This window comes from Alexandromys fortis, unplaced genomic scaffold, assembly GCF_014885135.2.
Source record: "Alexandromys fortis isolate MF-2015 unplaced genomic scaffold, M_Fortis_MF-2015_v1.1 scaffold_30, whole genome shotgun sequence".
Lineage (NCBI taxonomy): Eukaryota > Metazoa > Chordata > Mammalia > Rodentia > Cricetidae > Alexandromys > Alexandromys fortis.
In genome coordinates this window covers 4,982-24,148 of record NW_026067922.1, presented here as the reverse complement: position 1 = coordinate 24,148, position 19,167 = coordinate 4,982, and the positions used below count along the sequence as shown (strand labels likewise).

The following is a 19,167-nucleotide window of genomic DNA, read 5'->3' as shown; positions in this document are numbered from 1 at the left end:
AACTTCCTGTCTAGAAGTTTGTAATTCCAGGGGTTGACGATGTCAGTCAGAATAATGATTTCTAATTCCTTCTTCCAATCACGATATCTAGTCTTACGCATTCTGTTTTGCTTACAAATGGCAAATAGATACTTGCAAATATTTTATTTGAAGTGTCATAAAATGTGGGTTCTCTATGGACATTTGGAAAAGCAGACAGTGACTGAGAGAGTTCACTGTAAGGTTCCCTTGCCACTTCCATCTTCCCTGGGCTGTCTTATCAGTCTTTGCGCATTGTCAGAAGGGGCTTTCTATTGGGAAGTCTTTCTGCTTGTGTGTGTGTGTGTGTGTGCGCGTGTGTGTGTGCCCACCCTTCCTGTTTCAAACACTTTCTGGTTCCACAAGTCATTTAATAGCACTGTGGATCATTTTTTAAGTAGTAGCAAATTATACCTGCTTTAGTTACTTTCCTATTGCTATAGAACACCATGACCAAGGCATCGTGGAAGAGCTTATCAGAGCTTATGGTTCCAGCGGAATAAGAGCCCAGCAGAGTGGAGGCAGCACAGCTGGACAAGGGATCTGAGACTGCACATAGGCAACAGTAAGTACCAAGCACAGAGAGCAGCCTGGAAGTAGAAAACTTCACTTTTTAAAAATTCTCCAAGCCTGTCTGAGTTACATACTTCCTCCAGCTAGCCAAACCGCCTGAAAATCCCCAAATAGCTCCTCCAACTGGGAGCCAAGTGTTCAAATATGTGAGCCTGTGGGGACATTTTTCCCCAAACTGCCATGACACCAGACAGCCATCTCAGACAAGGAGTCGCCCTACAGCATGTTGTTATGTCTTCATAAAACATGCCTCCCCTCTCTGTTCATCCATCCGTGGATCCACATGTCATCTATCTACACACCTACTTACTTGTGCTAGCCCGTTGTCTCCTTACTGTGACAACGTATCTTACAGAAACAAGTTGAGGAAGGATTTATTTCAGATAATGGCTGAGGAGCATGCTAGTGTGGAGAGCATTATAGAATTTATGGCAAGAGGAATGTGTTCACCTAGAAGCAAGAACAGGACAAAGCAGGGCCAGGTTTTAGACCTCAAGGCTTGCCCCAGTGCCCAACATTTACCAGCTAGATCTCCATGTTTTAAAGGTTTCATAACCTCCCAAGACAGTGCTCCCAGGTAGGGACTAGGTGTCCAGAAGCATGGGTCAACAGCTATCTATCCTTCTGCATTTAGGGAATAAAAGGAGACCAGTCCCTTTGCGTGCAGTTGTATAAACATATTTTAGTATAAAGTAAGAACTAAGAAGATTCCTCTGTGTTTTGGTGATTGACCTGACAAAATGACAGAGTAATCAAAACGTGCTGCTAGAACAGTATTCTAGAAACCCTCCATTAGACATTTCCTATTTCCCTGGATAATGTCTGTCACAGAGTGACACTCTGAGACAACCAGGTGGCCTGTGGTCAACTGAAGAATGCACCGAAGGACTTGCAGTTCCTAGATTTTATCTTCTTAGTAAACACTCAGGTGCCCAGAAGCCAAGTTACCACCCAAGTCAGAGGACAGCAAAATTTGTAGTTTCCCAGTATTGAATGTGACAGAAAGAGGACACTTAGAGGATTATGTTACAACAGTTCTGCTGTTTGCATACATTGAGAGTAGACGTGCGTGAGGCTGATTTTCTTTGTCAGTCCCCATTCAAGGACATTAGTAGCCTATTAGCAAACACCATCAGCAGAAACAGGAATCCTTAGCTGATTTGGAAATGTGATACCAAATTACTGAAAATGTGATCATCCAACTTTTTCAAAATTTACTGAAAATGAAAACTCTGTGCTGTGCTGTGTTGTGCTGTGTGTGTATGTGATGTTGGGGATCAAACACAGCAAACATATTCTATCCCTGACATGTTGTGGAAAAGCATATTCTATCAATGACATGTTGTGGAATAATCCTTTTGTATACTGTGAATATGCGTTGCTATGATTGGTTTGATAAAAGCTGAACGGCCAATAGCTAGGCAGGATTTCCAGGCACAGAGGATGCTGAAAAGAAGAAAGGCGGAGTCACCAGCCAGATGGAGAGGAAGCAGGGTGGGGAGTACAGAGTAAAGGTAACCATAAAATAATGTAAATTTAAAAATATGGGCTCAGTCAAGTTATAAGAGCTAGTTGGAAACAAGCCTAAGCTATCTGCCAAGCTCTCATAATTAATAATAAGACTCTATGTCATCGTGGAGTCAACGGTCCCAACAAAAATGTCCAACTACACTGAGCCACCTTCATATCCCCAACAATTACAATTATTCTTCAAGTCCAGAGGAGCTGCCATGACAACATTCAGCTGAGATGTTTCCTGCCTAAGATAAACTTACTTAATTTTATACTTCCTGGAGGTCAAGTGAGTGTACAGGTGTAAAGAGCATGAACAAAATACATTGAAAAATATTAAATTATGGGGAAATTTTAAAATGTTCCTTTTTACCAAATAAACTCTAAAAGCATATTTTGTGATAATCTTTATAAACCTTATTATTAAAAAAACTTAAAAAAATGCAATCACACAAAATTAACCAGACCCAAAGTCTATACATCTCAGTGAACTTCTAAATAGATTAAATATATTCTGAAGCCATGGAGTTTCACATTGGAGTTTACAGCTTCAATATAAAATATATCTTTCGGCACTTATAATAATTTAGACAGCAGATTTCATGCACTGCCAAACATACATTTAAACTTAATATAAGCAGATTCTTTTAGACAGTTTGTCAGTGTGCGAAATGTCATCGAGCGCACACACATACACACACATTTTCACCCTGAACCCCGATTCTGGCTTTTGCTTTCCCAGTTGTGCTTTTATTAAACACAAGAGAGAAATGAGCAGTCAGACAGCATGTCACAAGAAAGCACATATGCAGGCTGTGCTTTAGAGGCAAGGCACTGTTCTAGGCAGCATTATAAATTTACACTTGTTCTGTAACATCTCTTGCATGGATGGACACATGCATATTGATAATGAAAGACTGTGTAAGAGATGTTTGAGTAAGGCTTAAATTGTGAGCCAATCGAAAATAAAGTAAGCTTTAAGTTGGACAGTTTTCAGCTGGGTGTGGTGGTGCACACCTTTAAACCCAGCTCTTGGGAGGAAGAGGCAGGAGGATCTCTATGAGTTCGAGGCCAGCCTGGTCTACAGAGCAAGTTCCAGGACAGCCAGAGCTACAAAGAAAAGCATTGTCTTGAAAAACCCAAACAAGCAACACTAGCAAAAACCAAAACCGTAAATTGAACAGTTTCCTCCTTTGTGGCTTTGTTTAAAGGGACAGAGAACAGCATGAAAAAATAGGAACTGTGGCTTATGAATATGGAGGTTAGCTCAACTGCTCTAAGGAAACCTGCACATACAAAGAGAAAGAAGCACAAACAACACAAACATGTGAAATTCAGACCCTGCCTCAGTCTGCTCACAGACAGGGAGCTGAAAGAGCTGTCAGAACAGAGCTCAGAATGGCACAACACCGCAAACCATCTAACAGTTGCGTAACTCTTCCTAAGGCTGACTCGGTGCATTTTCTTTCCCTTCGCGCTAGCTGTGGGGAGCTAAAAAGGGATGGAAAACTGCCTATATCTCTGCAAACCCTTACTGCTTATGTTAGCAGTCAAAGCCTTCTGGAATCAGCTATGCTTTCAAACTGTATTATTGTTTCCACATAGTTAATATTAATTATAACTATCATATAAACTGCACTGCAGTTTGGCTGCAAGAATCAATGCATAGGGTTAAACATGGTGTCCTGGCTAGTTTTATGTCAACTTGACATAAGCTAAAGTCAACTGAGAGGAGGGACTCTCAAGAAAATGCCTCTGTAAGATCAGGCTGTGCACAAGCCTGTAGAACATTTTCTTAATTATTTATTGGTGGAGGAGGGCCCAGTCATCCCTGGGCTGGTGGTTCTGGGTTCTGTAAGAAAGCAAGCTGAGCAAGCCAGGAAGAGCAAGGCAGTAAGCCGCTCCCTTCCAAAGCCTCTGCATCAACTCCTACCTGCAGGTTTTTGCCCTGTTTGAGTTCCTATCCTGGCTTTCTTCAGCAGTGAACTACAATATGGAAGTGTAAACCAAATAAACACTTTCCTCTCCAGCTTGCCTTTTGGTCATGGTGTTTTGTTGTAGAATAGAAACCCTAACTAAGAAAATGTTAACTCAAAATCTTCAACAGGTTATTGTATGTCTGAAGATAACATCTCTTATAAGAAAAAAGTAGGTTTCTGAAGGTCAGAACGGAAGTCTTTCAAGTCCCACCATCTCCCATCCACTGTGAGCGACATCAGAGTCCCTGGGTGTTGCCATCATATGGTCTCGTTGAGACAGCTTCTGTTCTAGATTTTCAAACAGCATAACAAGTCCACCCTCGGGCATGAAGCCTTATTAGTGTCCATAAATATGGTCATCTTGTTTCCTAACTACTAACCTCTTTATAAGTGGCACACATATTAGATATTGACTATCAAGTTTTAGTTTTTTGAAATATTTTGGAACTTTGGATAAAGAATGAAATTCCAGTTCTGCTTCTATGTTTGTCTTGAAATATTGGGATACCTTTTCTATCGGTTATAAAAGAGCTTGACATGCAAAGTGTAACTCTCTCAAAAGCATTCAAAGGGGATGAAAATCTACTGAAGGACCTTTAAAAGTTCCCACCTGCACTGGATATGGACTTAGGAGTAGCACTGACGTCTGCATCTGCCCTATTGTAGCTCACTACATGAGGGCGATCTGCTTTTCCGTAAGCATCAACATTTCTCATATATTTTTATTCCTTGGTGGGGTGATACTTGCAGAAAAGATACTTTTCCTATTTTAAATAATAACAAAGATATTTTTATCTTCAAAAAGACAGTAATAGATCTGTTTAAACCTTTTCCTCTTGGAAAATAGTGAAGTCATCTATTCGAGTGCCAAAAACAAGATATATCAACTGAGCAAGTACCAGGAAGATAAGAACTCAAGGTCAAGCCAGATATGTCCCTGGCACACAAAGACATAATTGTTGAGAGCTGCTTTGTTGTCTTGTAAAAATTATGAATTTGAAGAACTGTGAAAGAGAAGAAGACATTAACAGACAAATGGATAAGTGCAGATGTCCATTTGCACACACACACACACACACACACACACACACACACACACGGCAATATAATCTGGCCATAAAAGGAATGGAATTTTAGTATATGTTGAGTCATGAACTTGAAAACATTGTGCCAAGTGAAATAAGCCAAAAAGTACTTAAGAGTAGTGAGATTAATAGACAGTAGAGTAGAAGCCACTGGGGCCTGGGGTGGGGGAAGGGAAATAAGAAGCTAGTTCTGATGAATGCCGTTGTCATTTTAAGATTACATAGACATGACAGTGTGCACTGGCGATTTCACAGCACTGTAATCATGCTTCACGTCACTCGACTGCACCCTTGAAACGGATGGGGTATGCCTGGCAGTGGTGGAGCACACCTTTAATCCCAACACTCAGGAGGCAGAGGCAGGCGGATCACTGTGAGTTCAAGACCAGCCTGGTCTACAAGAGCTAGTTCCAGGACAGACTCCAAAGCTACAGAGAAACTCTGTCTCAAAAAAAAAAAAAAAAAAAAAAGAAAGAAAGAAAAAGGATGAGGTGGTAGATTCCATGCTATGAATATTTATCTCAGTAAAGAGAGAGAAGGATGTTGGAGATATATAATGTAAGAGACATCATTCCCCAGCACTATATACATTGGGTATGGTGGCACACACTTGTAAAGCCACCACTCAGGAGGTAGAGGCAAGAAAATCAGGAATTCAAGGTCATTCTCAGTTACGTAGAAAGTTCAAGTCCAACCAGGAAAACAAGAGACCACGTCTCAAAACAAGATAAACAAACAAACAAACAAACAAACAAACAAAAATGCCAGAGAAAAGAAAGTGGGGATGGGGGAAATACATGGATTGATTTTTTTTTTCCAAATCCAGGGACTTTTGTCCCCTCATTCAAAAACAGGTTCTTGAATGACCAGTAAGAATAAGCAGTAGGCACATCAAAGCCTCTACCTCAGATAGCTTAGAGTGAACTTAGGTTTAATTACAGATAGCTGCCTGGTGACATCCTTCTCAGAGGCACTTAAATGAAGGAGAGAAAAACCCTAACAGAACTGAAATAATATCAGGGAATACATATTGTGTATTATTAGTGTCATTTTATGAATCCAAAACTATGTACACATAGCTTTGGTATCAGCCAGAATCTTCCTAACCAGAAAAATGTTTGTATTCTGTGCCTTGAAGTTAGGGTGGAAGCTGAGAGTTGAGCCCTATTGCCCCACTGAGAACAGACTGGGCCATGCATTGGCCTGCACAGAATCTCAGCGGGAAGAGAATGTAAGAGGCAGGAGAAGTGGAGGAAGCATCAATAGAGCATGCCTGTTCAGCTTCTGAAAGCAAAGCAGTCAACAAATGCAACCTTCCAAGGCAGTGGTTAGAGAGAAATGTGTAGAGTTTTCTTTCTCAGTCTCACAAGTTGTTCTTTTATTTTTATCACCTTTAAATCTAAAACAAAAGGTTGCTGTGTTTATTACAAAGTTCAGGCTTGGAAGTGATACAGGGCGTGGCCTGTGAAAAGTAGAGCAGCTGTGAGGCTCCCAAGTTCATAGAGGGAACTGTAATCATAACCTCATCCTTTAAAACATGATAAAAGAAAGTATTCATTAGAAGGTTTTGATATGTGGTAAATTTAAAAATTCAAATTTTTAAGAAATTAGTGCTGTAATTTTTAAATTTTCCTTTCTAAGAAAGTCCAGTATCTTTTTCTTTTTGTATCGTTTTTTTTTATTTTTGAGATTTTAGTATAATTATATCATTTTGACTATTCTATGATGTTCTTCTCTTTGAACAAGGCTGCACATGAATAAACATCACAAGGCGGAAGGTGTGGTCTGTGCCCTGTGGATAATCTCGGGATTTCTAGGACCAAACGACGCAGAAAACACGTGGGCATTGGCAGGTTTCTCCAGAAGCCTTCCTGTGACAGTGGCACTCAGCTGTTGTCTCTGTCCTCTGATGCTGAAGTCACACCAGCCACTTAAATTGAGGCCAGTGGGGCTAAAGAACCAAATCTTCAGTTGTATTCCACTTTTATTTAAATACAAATGTGCACTTCACACGTGACCAGCAACAGTGAAAGATCCAAGCTGGTGAAAGGTTGGTGGCTGCCTCAGAATGGCTAGATTTCTTGCATTTCCAGAGCAATGGCTCCTGCTCTGTGAAACTCCTTCATTCTTTCTCAACCTGGAGCTGCACAGCACACTTTGATACAAGGAAGAAGTGAAGGAGTAAGGCATGACTCGAGTGTTTCTGATGCAATCTCAGGTGCGGGTAGCACCTCCCCTGGCCTCCTCCTGGAAAGACGAGGTCCTTCCCATGAATGTTCCTAGTGTAGCATCCTGTCTTTGCTTCCTTCAAGTTCCTTTTGTTCACTTACTTACCTCATATCGGTGAAACTGGAACCTGGCCTATTACCGGATTTACTAAGAAGACTTCTCATTCTGTGTTCAAGAATGTGGATGGCAGGAGAGGGAGAAGGAGTGTATCTTTCCTTCAGGAGGAGTGTGTTCAGACAAACTACACCCCTTCCCTTCACACTGACTGTGGAATAGCTTCGACTGGCCACTTGAATTTGGCCATGAAGGAAAATCCAAGTCCTCTAATGTCTTATATGACTGTGTTAATGAAAAGAAAGAAAAAGTATTATTAAAGTCAAGAAAATAGCATTGTATAAACCACTTTAATCCAGATAAAAACACCATGAGCAATTCTGCTATTCCACTGTATTTGCCAAAGTGTCAAATGCTCAGTGTTCAGCAACTACTGAGAGCTTCAGGAATCTGCAGCAGCCCTCCACACTTGTCATAGGTTGCAGACACTAGGTATTGTCCTCGCTCTTCCTCTCAATCCACAGCACACCACCTGCACCCTTTTTCATACTTCCTGTCTTCACCAGATACATGCTCTCAACATACACAGCACTACTGGGCATAAACGAGTAAGTTCCTGGATACAGCTTGCCCTTAAGAAACATGTATTCTGGTTCAATATCTCATAAAGATAAATAAAAAACATCTAACTATGGAATAGCATTGTACAAAATAAGGTAATGGATGAAACTCGAGACACTGAAAGGGAGCATGAATAAAAGAAAGGAACGAATGAACATGGTCTTAAATTATGGTACTGTGGTAATCACAAAAAGGTAATCATTAATCTGATGAAGATAAGACAGGGCCATGAACTTGTGAACAAATACTTTTCATTTATTACTTGAGTTTGGGAACACCAATCAGATACGAGGAGACACTGTCCCCTACTTGGCACCTGCCACCCCTGGATCCATGTGAGTACTCAGATAACCCCTCATGTGAGCCTGCAGCACATGGCCTGTGGCAGGTGCTGAGAGCTTCGGTGTCTATTTTCTGTCTTCTTGGGGGATGACGATCAAAGACACCTGCATTGGCCCCTCCTCAGAGAGCTGTTCACTCCACAGCCCATGTGACCATCATGTCACAGACCTATCTTCCCGCTGGTGAGAGCTAAAAAGCCAAACTCACTGTCTTTGTTTTTGTTTAGTCTAGGAAGACTTTTGTGAGTCAGTCATGTTTTGTGCTGGTGGTGGGAATATTTTCTTTGTGTTTTCTGGGGCACAGACATAAAAGGGTCCTCTTACATAGATGCAGTTGAGGGATAGCTGGTTGAGGTGGTTGAACAAATCCATATCACCCAACTCCAAGGAGGCCTAATTTGCCATCCAGTCCACATGTTATACTCTGCACAAGACAAATTTTCAAAAATAATGTAACCAATGGCCATATGTTTAACATTAATATTACATTAATACATTATATTTCCTCTAAAATAGGGAGTAAGAGAAAAGAGACAAGATTTTTGCAAGTGTGTGGTTATCTAGCACTCCTGATTGTCTTTGGAATTCTTATCCTTACCCCGAGTGGTTTTTTTCTTTCAAACCAGAACATGACCTAGGTAGGGGTTTTGCTTGTTTTGTTTACTTCAGTATTTGAGTGATTTAAAGTCTTGTCAAGCACAAAATACTCAGCAATTACTTGTTGAATAAAGGAATAGATTTTATTCAATAAAGCCAAACAATCATTATTTGACTCCAAACTGTAAAATTACCTTTTTCTCTGCTAATCTTGAAAAGGACAAATAGCTAACTTGGTGCAACCCTTTGGCCTTCGGAATATTTCCTGAAGAATCCAAAATAGAAAAGCAGAGAAAACAGTTCTTTTCATTTTAGAACTTCGTTGGCTGATGTACTTTGGGGCAAGCAGCAAGCCCACTCTTCCTTGTAGTTTATTAGAAAACGTTTCAAAGCAGATACAGCATGCAGAGGCGCACCTCGGATTTTCATGGAAAAATACTCAAAATAGTGTCTCCTTAGCACAGAGCTAAACCAAAATAAAAGATCAAGGGAGGCAGGGTTCAAATGAAATGTTTTCAGAAATACTATGGCTGCTGAGCAAAGGAATTAAGCCCAACCTCTGTGGTACCATCAGGTATTTCCCAGGGATGTCTTAAGTGATGCTGGCCATTCACTGGTGTGTGAGAAGTAAGCCTGTAGCCAGATGGCTAGGAAGTGCTGGGATTCTGTTTGTAATATTATTTAGCTATCTCTTTAAATATCCATGCATGGTATGCCTTTATAGCTATACCTGACATGCCAACACACATGGTCCCTTCAAGAATTATGGTTAGTTTGGTTAGTGAATGACTAATTTGGATGAGCAAAAATTCACCAGGATTCTTCTCTTAGATCTTCTTTTCCATCCTTCCCATGAAGTACCCTGATCTCTGTGACTTATAAAAAGAAATTCATTAATGTTAGCTTGCTAAAACAGAGTTGTCTACATATTGGCTGTCAGCATGACAAACCAATTTCATGGTTTGCTTCCTAGATCAAGTCTTGTAGTCTCACAAGGCTGATGTGCATAAAACCCAACCAAAAAAAAAAGAGAGAGAGAAAAAAAGTTGTGTATGGAGCTCACCCTTCTACAGTGACACTAGCGGGCTGTCCCTGGTTTCACTGATGGAGTCTCCATTCTTCTCTGCCCTGTCCACCCATAAAGCTGGCTTCTACAGAGTCTACATCCTGAGACCTTTGCTCTTTTGAGCATTGAGGAGAAATGGAGGGGTCTGGCTTATTTTCTTCATTCGTGTACTCCATCCTTCCACATTCTGAATACAAAATGCAAGCTGGCCACAATAGTTGGGAAGATTTCCTTTCCTGTAGTTATACTGCGATCCCTCCATACTCTCCCTTCTCCTGGTCCTCAAATTCTGGAGGTAGTAATCCTCCTTTACGTGACTTACCCTATAGGGTTTCACATCCATACAAACAGTTCCTTAGTTCAGCTTGCTTTTGGCTCATTATCTCTTTCATACCAGAAGGCCAGTGGCCTGTCCATTTCCTACTTGCCAACCAATCCTCTGTGGATTCCTCTAACGCAAGCTTACCATGAAACTCACTGATAATGCAGTGCAGTAGAAGGGATAATTAATTTAAAGATCAGGTCTCACTGTTGGTCATTGCTTCTTACTACTTGTGTGACCTATGTGGGTTGCTCCAACTCTGTGTGTTTCAGTTTACTCTTTTGTAAGATAGGATCATTAGCTAGAGAGTTAAGAAATGTTCTCTCTCGGGGCTGGCGAGATGGCACAGCAGTTAAGAGTACTTACTAGTCCTGTAGAGGACCTGGGTCCAGTTCCCAGCACCCACATGGTGGCTCACACCCATTCTTAACTCTAGTTCCAGGGTACCCAGTGACTCTTCTGACTGTAATGGTCTGTCCTGTCCCTTTAAGAGACAAGCCCTGCCCTCTCCCTTATCCCTCTCAACTGTCAAACTACATCAGAGATCTTTGAGAAGAATAAAATTTTACTTGAGTTATCCATTAAAAAAATGACAGAGAACTTACTTGGTATTATTCCCAATTCTGAGGATAAAAAAAGAGTAATATAAAACCTACTCATTCCTTGTAAGCTTCTAATCAACTAATTATAGTAAGTTTGGCATATCACTGATCTGCTCTAGCAAGGCAGTCAGGAAGGAAGAATTTCTGGTAGACATTTTTAAATATTTTTTTTAAACATGTATGTGTGGCTGAGTGTCTGTACATATACCCCATGCATATAGTAACTATGGAGGTCATTGTTATGGTAAAAATAAAATGCCACAGGTCCCTGAGTGGTGGCAGTGGGCAGCAGGCATGAGACCACAGTGGGCCATGAAGGCAGCCAGTCCCAGGCAGGGAGCTGCATTGCGAGTGAGAGACAGATACCTATTAGGCATGCCATGCAGAGAAAGTGGGTATTTATTTAGTAGGTTATGGAAGGAAAAGGAAAAGGGGGAAGGGGAGAAGGGAGAAGAACAGAGAGAGAGAGAGAGAGAGAGAGAGAGAGAGACAGACAGACAGACAGACAGACAGAGACAGAGAGAGACAGAGAGGGGGAGGGGAGAGATGGGGAGAAAAGAGAGAGACAGAAGCTGCTTCTTTGGGAGAGACACATAAAGGAAGGAGCCCAGGATGGAAGAAGAAGGAAGACCCACTTGCCTAGGCAGATGGGGAGGGAGTGGATGGGTCTTGTCTCTTAAAGGGACAGGACAGACCATTATATTCCCATCTCTTCTTTATAAAAAAGTGGGAGGTTAGGCACAATAGGTTAAAGGAATTTGGACTGCAGATCCTCAAGACTGCTTCCTGTTTATTTGTGGGCATTGTCTTGGGGGACTTGAGAAAGCTGGGTGCTGGTCACATCTTGGGTTAGCTGATCTCTTTGCTCCTGTCCAGTGTTTGTGGTATGGAAATGTCTGGTGTCTCTTATACCTCTTTAAAGTATTGGTAGAACAGAGGACAAAGTTAAGTTTAGGGAAAAAATTTAGGACCAGGAAATTGAGAGGAGTATATTTGACCTGTTTAAGGTGGATCCTTTAATTCAGCTCCCTGGAACTCACAATAATTCTTTGAGTTTGTGAAAACTTAAGTTTTAGACATATACATTGTATTAACAGTAGCATATTTATGCCAGAATGATTGTGACAGATGGTTTTGCAGAATGAAAAGTATTTTTAAGACTATGGAAGGCAGCATGAGAGAGATTTGATGACTTGCACTTGTTGAAATTTGTTTGGTTAGGCTGTCCTTTTGAATGACAAAACCTCTCAACTGTTAAACTACGTCAGAGATCTTTGAGAAGAATAAATTTTTACTTGAGTTATCTATTAAAAAATGACAGAGAACTTACTTGGTTGGCACCTAGAGCTACTTCTCAGGGTCCTCCATGGTCACTGATGGTCATATTTTTCCTTTGCTGCTTAGCACAGTGCCTGCCAGACTCCAGGGCTTTACACCTTGAACGTTCTAGGCAAGTACTCTGCAGGAAGCTACACCTCTAGCTTATGTTTCTTTTGAACATAGTTCATTGAATCTAGCAAGTGATTAGTATTTATCTGTTTCTATCATAGCCTCGAAAGTCATATAGTAAATCTATATTGAATTACTTATGAATTAAGTACTATTGTTGTTAGACAGCCCCTTGTATAGCCTTCTTCACCTTTCTTTTTTTATTATTTATTTTTATTGAGTTTTACATTTTTCCCCTCCCTGCTTCGCCCCAACCCCCTTCAACCCTCCCCCAAGGTCTCCATGCTCCCAATTTACTCAGGAGATCTTGTCTTTTTATACTTTCTACTTCCCATGTAGGTTATATCTATATAAGTCTCTCTTAGTGTCCTCATTGTTGTCTAAATTCTTTGGGGTTGTGATTTGTAGGCTGGATTTTTTTGATTTATGTTTTAAAACCACCTATGAGTGAGTACATGTGATAATTGTATTTCTGTGTCTGGGTTACCTCACTCTAAATAATGTTTTCTAGCTCCATCCATCTGAAAAATTGAAGATGTTTTTTTTCTGTTGTGTAGTACTCCATTGTGTAAATATACCACAATTTTTTTTATTCATTCTTTGGTCGAGGAGCATTTAGGTTGTTTCCAGGTTCTTGCTATGATAAACAATGCTTCTATGAACATAGTTGAGCACATGTCCTTTTAGCACAATTGAGCATCCTTTAGATATATACCCAAAAGTGATATTACTGGGTCTTGAGGGAGGTTGTTTCCTAATTTACTGAGAAATCACCACACTGACATCCAAAGGGGTTGTACCAGCTTGCATTCCCACCAGCAATACAGAAGTGTTCTCTTTTCCCCCACAACCTCTCCAGCATAAGCTGTCATCAGTGTTTTTGATCTTGGCCATTCTTACAGGTATAAGATGGAATCTCAGAGTTGTTTTGATTTGCATTTCTCTGATGACTAAGGATGTTGAACATTTCCTTAAGTGTCTTTCAGCCATTTTAGATTTCTTGGTTGAGAGTTCTCTTTTAGGTCTGTACATCATTTTTTAAATTGGATTATGTGTTTTTTTTGGTGTCCAATTTCTTGAGTTCTTTGTATATTTTGGAGATCAGACTTCTGTCTGATGTGGGGTTAGTGAAGATCTTTTCCCATTTTGTAGGCTGTCGTTTCATCTTGTTGACTGTGTCCTTTGCTTTAAAGAAGCCTTTCAGTTTCAGGAGGTCCTATTTTATTGTTTCTCTCAGTGTCTGTGCTGCTGGGGCTATATTTAGGAAACTTCTTCACCTTTCAACATCACAGAAGATAAATTTAAGGATGTTAAAGGAAAGAGGTAAATGGGGGGTTATCTGAAACAGTCAAGCAGTACATATACTTAGTACTTGAAACTTGGGTAATGAATGTATCAAGAGGGGTATTGGTATGGGTACACACTCAGAAGTGAGCCTGTTCCACCCTGTCTGAAGGTCAGAGATTGTGGGCTTATTTTTGCTCTTTCAAAATTGTTGACAAGAGGTGTGGCTACAAGGCACAGACATTCTGACCTAGGGTGTGACTACTAGGTGTTTTGGACCTTAAGATGGCCCACTGAGGTGAATCCTCCCCACCCTGGCCAAAGGTCAGAGAATTCAAACACACTCCTGTGCTCCTTCAGTTAAAATAGGAGGTTTGACATAGGGAGGGGCTGCCTGGAGAACACTTGGTCTAGGGTGTGTTCACTGTCCAAGATATCAAATGCTTTACTCAGAAAATAATGGCCTAATTTTTCAAGTATTGAAGCAAGTTCTAGTTGTCCTTTGTGTCATGTTAAAGCAGTCTTTTACCTCCCCCTTTTTGTATTGGGGTATAAAAGCATATGAAAATTGACCATGGGTGAATTAAATTCTGAAACAGTGAATTCAGTGTTTGCTGAATTACCCTCCCAGTACTATTCTGCTTCTGTGTTTCTTATCTCTGTTCCTCCTACCTAACATTTCTAACTCTCATGCCCCTATCCTGGATCATACCCCCTTATAGTGAGGACCATGGTAGAAGTCACCCCAGAAAGGTGGCTTATGACACATCATAACTTCTACTTATCTCTTCTCCTGCCACCCAAAGCAGTTAGGTTCCAGTCTCCCATGTTTGCCGACTGCTGCCTTCAATTTGCCACGGTGGACTCTAAACCTCTGAAAACAGAAGTCCAAATATACTTTTTTTCTTTTCTAAGTTGCCTTGGTCATGGTGTTTTATCACAGCAATAGAAAAGTTATTAATACAGATGACACAAGTAAAAAGCCTTCTGCAGAGGCCTTTTGTAGAGTCAACACAGCAGACCCAGTTGACATGTAAAATTAAGGCGTGAAGTGTCCTCTATGCCAAACTACATGCTTAAATTGGTTGCTTTAAACTAGGGTGAAATCAGGGTGGGTTTTGGGTGGAGTAATTAGTAAAGACCATCCCAGAGGGGTTGTTGTTGTTGTTTACTGTTGAAAGAAATAGAGGTAAGTTATTTAGAATTTTCACTTCTCAGTTTATAAATACACACATATTTTAGTCCCTATTGTAAAAATGTGTCTTTGCCAAGGAATAGTGGGACATTCCTGTAATCCCAGCACTCAAGGGGCCAAGACACGAAAGTTACAAGGTTTAGACTAGCTTGGATTGTGTATAGGGGAGGGGGCAGGGGAATCTCCATTTTCTTATTATGCTTTAAGAATCAGTGCTGTCTTCAGCTGTTGTAATTATTAATCTATGTAATGGTGTTCACTGCTTTCTGAAAGCAACAGATTCCCCTTGTGGAGCACAATCTGCTGGACAGTAGGGGAAACATGGCCTCTGGTTTTGAAGGATAAGCATTTATAGGAACTTTAGGAAAGTGTGAATTCAATCCTTGCTGTGGGCCAGGCCCTGGCTCTCCATCTCATTTACCCATGAGTGTCAGCTGCCAAAGACCTGCTTCAGCTTTGGCCTGGGTTTAGATGCAAAAGAGGATGGGTGGATTTAGGAAGCGGGGGGGGGGGGGGGGGGGGGGGGGGGGGGGGGGGGGGGGGGGGGGGGGGGGGGGGGGGGGGGGGGGGGGGGGGGGGGGGGGGGGTGGGGCAGGGGGGGGGGGGAATGAGATGGAGATGACCTGAGGGTGAATCAGGATGGTTGCCAGCAATAGTTAAGGTTAAAAAAAAAATACACCTTTTATACTCTACAGTTTCGCACAGGATTATTTGGGAGGAAAGGAATGTGTGAGCTGGGGTGTGGCTTGAGATTGGTGGTTGAGGAATCTAGCTTTGGCCTTGACAATAGGCACCTGTCTCTGTTAATTGACAGGTTCCTCTTGCTAGAGAGAAAGACTGCTTTGGCAAACAGGAACTTTCCTCAAGCCACCGAGGGAGTGGAGGCCTTACTCAAATACCTGACCTTGGGAAAAGACTTTTGGGGCAGACGTTACACAACAATTTAAGAGCAATTTTCATTCCTCAAGGGGATATGAGCTGCTCCTAACCATGTCCCTTTGTGTCCTAGTCTTACTCTGTGGGACTGGTCCCCTCATCACACTCTGGGAAGGGAAGGTCCTGATGTCCTACTCTTTTCCCATGACACCCTGCTATCTGAATTCTCTACACTTATTAACTGAACTCTTGCCCTTAATGGCCTCAGGCTCTGGATCTAAATGGTAGGCATTTCATCCGTGGGGTCAGGTGTGTCTCACAAATCTCTAACTTTGTTGTTCTTGGTGTAATTAGAAGGGCACAATACAAAGGAATTCCTGGTTCTGAGGTGGCAGGCAGTTTTATTTCTAACAAGTTATTTTTGTTTAAAGAGACTGCCATTATACACATTTTCATCCTTCACCAAAGCCCCTCTGCCCCTAATCTTTCAAATGAAAAGGCATTAATAGTGAGAATAATCAGAAATGGAAGTCAAAAGGTGCGGGAGAAGTTTGGTCTACAATTTCAAAATGCTAGACGGCAGGAAATAATCAAATTGAGAGCTAAAATCAACAAAATACAAAGAAAACAATACAAAGAATCAATGAGACAAAGAGTTGGTTCTTTGAGAAAACAGACAAACCTTTATCCAAACTAACCTAAAGGCAGAGAGAGAGAATACAAATTAACAAAATCAGAAACGGAAAGGGGGGCCGGCAGCGTGGCCCCAGGCCAGCGGGGCACAGGAGGTGAGTGTGCGGCCTGAGCTGGCACGTATGCCAGGATGAGCTATGATGGTGCCATCACCATCTTCTCGCCCGATGGTCACCTCTTCCAAGTGGAGTATGCGCAGGAGGCTGTCTCGAAAAAAAAAAAAAAAGAAGTGTTGTAAAATGAGCGGCAGGCTACGTTCCTGGCGCCCAGCCACCTGCACGGCTAGCTTTACCAGAAATAATTACCCGGAAACTGTATTCATTTAAACACTGCCTGGCCCATTAGTCCCAGCCTCTTATTGGCTAGCTCTTACATATTGCTCTAACCCATTTCTAATATTCTGTATAGCCCACGAGGTGGCTTACCAGGGAAGATCTTAACCTGCTGCTATTTCGGGTGGGAGAATCAGGTGACTCACTGATTCAGCTTCTTTCTCCCAGCATCCTGTTCTGTTTTCTCTGCCTACCTAAGGGTTGGCCTATCAAATGGGCCTAGGTAGTTTCTTTATTAATAAGAAATCACTCCCACATCAAAGAAGGGCTTCACCGCGGTTGGTGTATGAGGAAGGGACATTGTTGTTCTTGGTGTGGAAAAAAAATCAGTGGCCAAGCTACAAGATGAAAGAACAGTCCAAAAGATCTGCGCTTTGGATGACAATGTCTGCATGGCCTTTGCAGGCCTCACCGCTGTTGCACGGATAGTCATCAACAGAGCCCGGCTAGAGTGCCAGATCTGACTGTGGAAGACCCGGTCACTGTGGAGTACATCACCCGCTACATTGCCAGTCTGAAGCAGCACTATACTCAGAGCAATGGGCGCAGGCCATTTGGCATCTCTGCCCTCATTGTGGGTTTTGACTTTGATGGCACCCCCAGACTCTATCAGACTGACCCGTCGGGCATGTATCATGCCTGGAAGGCCAATGCCATAGGCTAGGGCGCCAAGTCAGTGAGTGAATTCTTGGAGAAGAACTACACGGATGATGCTATCGAGACAGACAATCTGACCATCAAAGTAGTCACCAAGGCACTTCTGGAAGTGGTTCAGTCAGGTGGCAAAAACATTGAACTTGTTGTCATGAGGTGGGATCAACCTCTCAAGATTCTAAATCCTGAAGAAATTGAGAAATATGTTGCCAAGATGGAAAACGAAAAGGAAGAAAATGAAATGAAGAAACAAAAGAAAGCATCATCATGAAGTGTGCGTAATTTGGAGCAGCTTTCAGCACTGGTGTTGTGGGCCTTCTATCTGCTTCTCCCGGAGCCCAATAAACATCTACATTAAAAAAAAAAAGAAATGAAAAGGGGGACATAACAACAGACATGGAGGAAATACAGAGGATCGTCAGGTCATATTTTGAAAACCTGTATTCCACAAAATTGGAAGACTTAAAGGAAATGGACAACTTTCTGGATAAATATCACTTACCAAAATTAAATCAAGACCAGATAAGCAAATTAAACAGACTATAACTGCTGAAGAAATAGAAACAGTCATCAAAAGTCTCCCAACTAAAAAAAGCCCAGGACCAGATGGTTTCAGCTCAGAATTCTACAAAACTTTCAAAGAGGAACTAATACCAATATTCCTCAAATTATTCCACACAATAGAAATAGAGGAAACATTGCCAAATTCTTTTTATGAGGCTATAATTACCCTGATACCCAAACCACAGAAAGACATTACTAAGAAAGAGAACTATAGACCAGTCTCATTCATGAACATTGATGCAAAAATACTAAAAAAAATAGTGCCAAATCAAATCCAAGAACACATCTGAATCATCATCCACAATGACCAAGTCAGCTTCATCCCATAGATGCAGGGATAGTTCAACATATGAAAATCTGTAATCCACCATATAAGTAAGCTGAAAAATAAAAACCACATGATCATCTCATTAGATGCTGAAAAAGCATTTGACAAAATACAACATCCCTTCATGATAAAGGAGAGAGCAGGGATACAAGGAACTTACCTAACCATAATTAAGGCATTATACAGGAAGCCAACAGCCAGCATCAAACTAAATGGAGAGAAACTCCCAGTGATTCCACTGAAATCAGGAACAAGACAAGGTTGTCCACTCTCTCCATATCTATTCAATATAGTTCTTGAGGTCCTAGCTAGAGCAATAAGACACCAAAGGAAGATCAAGGGGATACAAATTGGAAAAGAAGAAGTCAAACTCTCACTGCTGATGATACGATAGTTTTCATAAGTGATCCCAAAAATTCTATCAAGGAAATTCTACAACTCATAAACACTTTCAGCAATGTAGCAGGGTACAAGATTAATTAAAAAAAATCAGTAGCCCTCCTGTACACAGATGATAAAAGGGCTGAGGAAGAAATCAGAGAATCAACACCCTTCACAATAGCAACAAATAGCATAAAATATCTCGGAGTTACTCTAACCAAACAAGTGGAAGACTTGTATGACAAGACCTTTAAATCTTTGAAGAAAGAAATTGAAGAAGATACTAGAAAGTGGAAAGACATCCCACACTTTTGGGTAGGCAGAATTAATATAATAAAATGGCAATATTACCAAAAGCAATCTACAGATTCAACACAATGCCCTTCAAAATCCCAGCAAAATTATTCAAAGA

At 41.2% G+C, this 19,167-nt stretch overlaps 1 pseudogene; it reads left to right on the top strand.

Moving 5' to 3' along the window:
- The first annotated feature begins 17,090 nt into the window (after positions 1-17,090).
- On the top strand, positions 17,091-17,754 carry LOC126501324 (proteasome subunit alpha type-7-like; annotated as a pseudogene).
- The last annotated feature ends 1,413 nt before the right edge of the window (positions 17,755-19,167 follow it).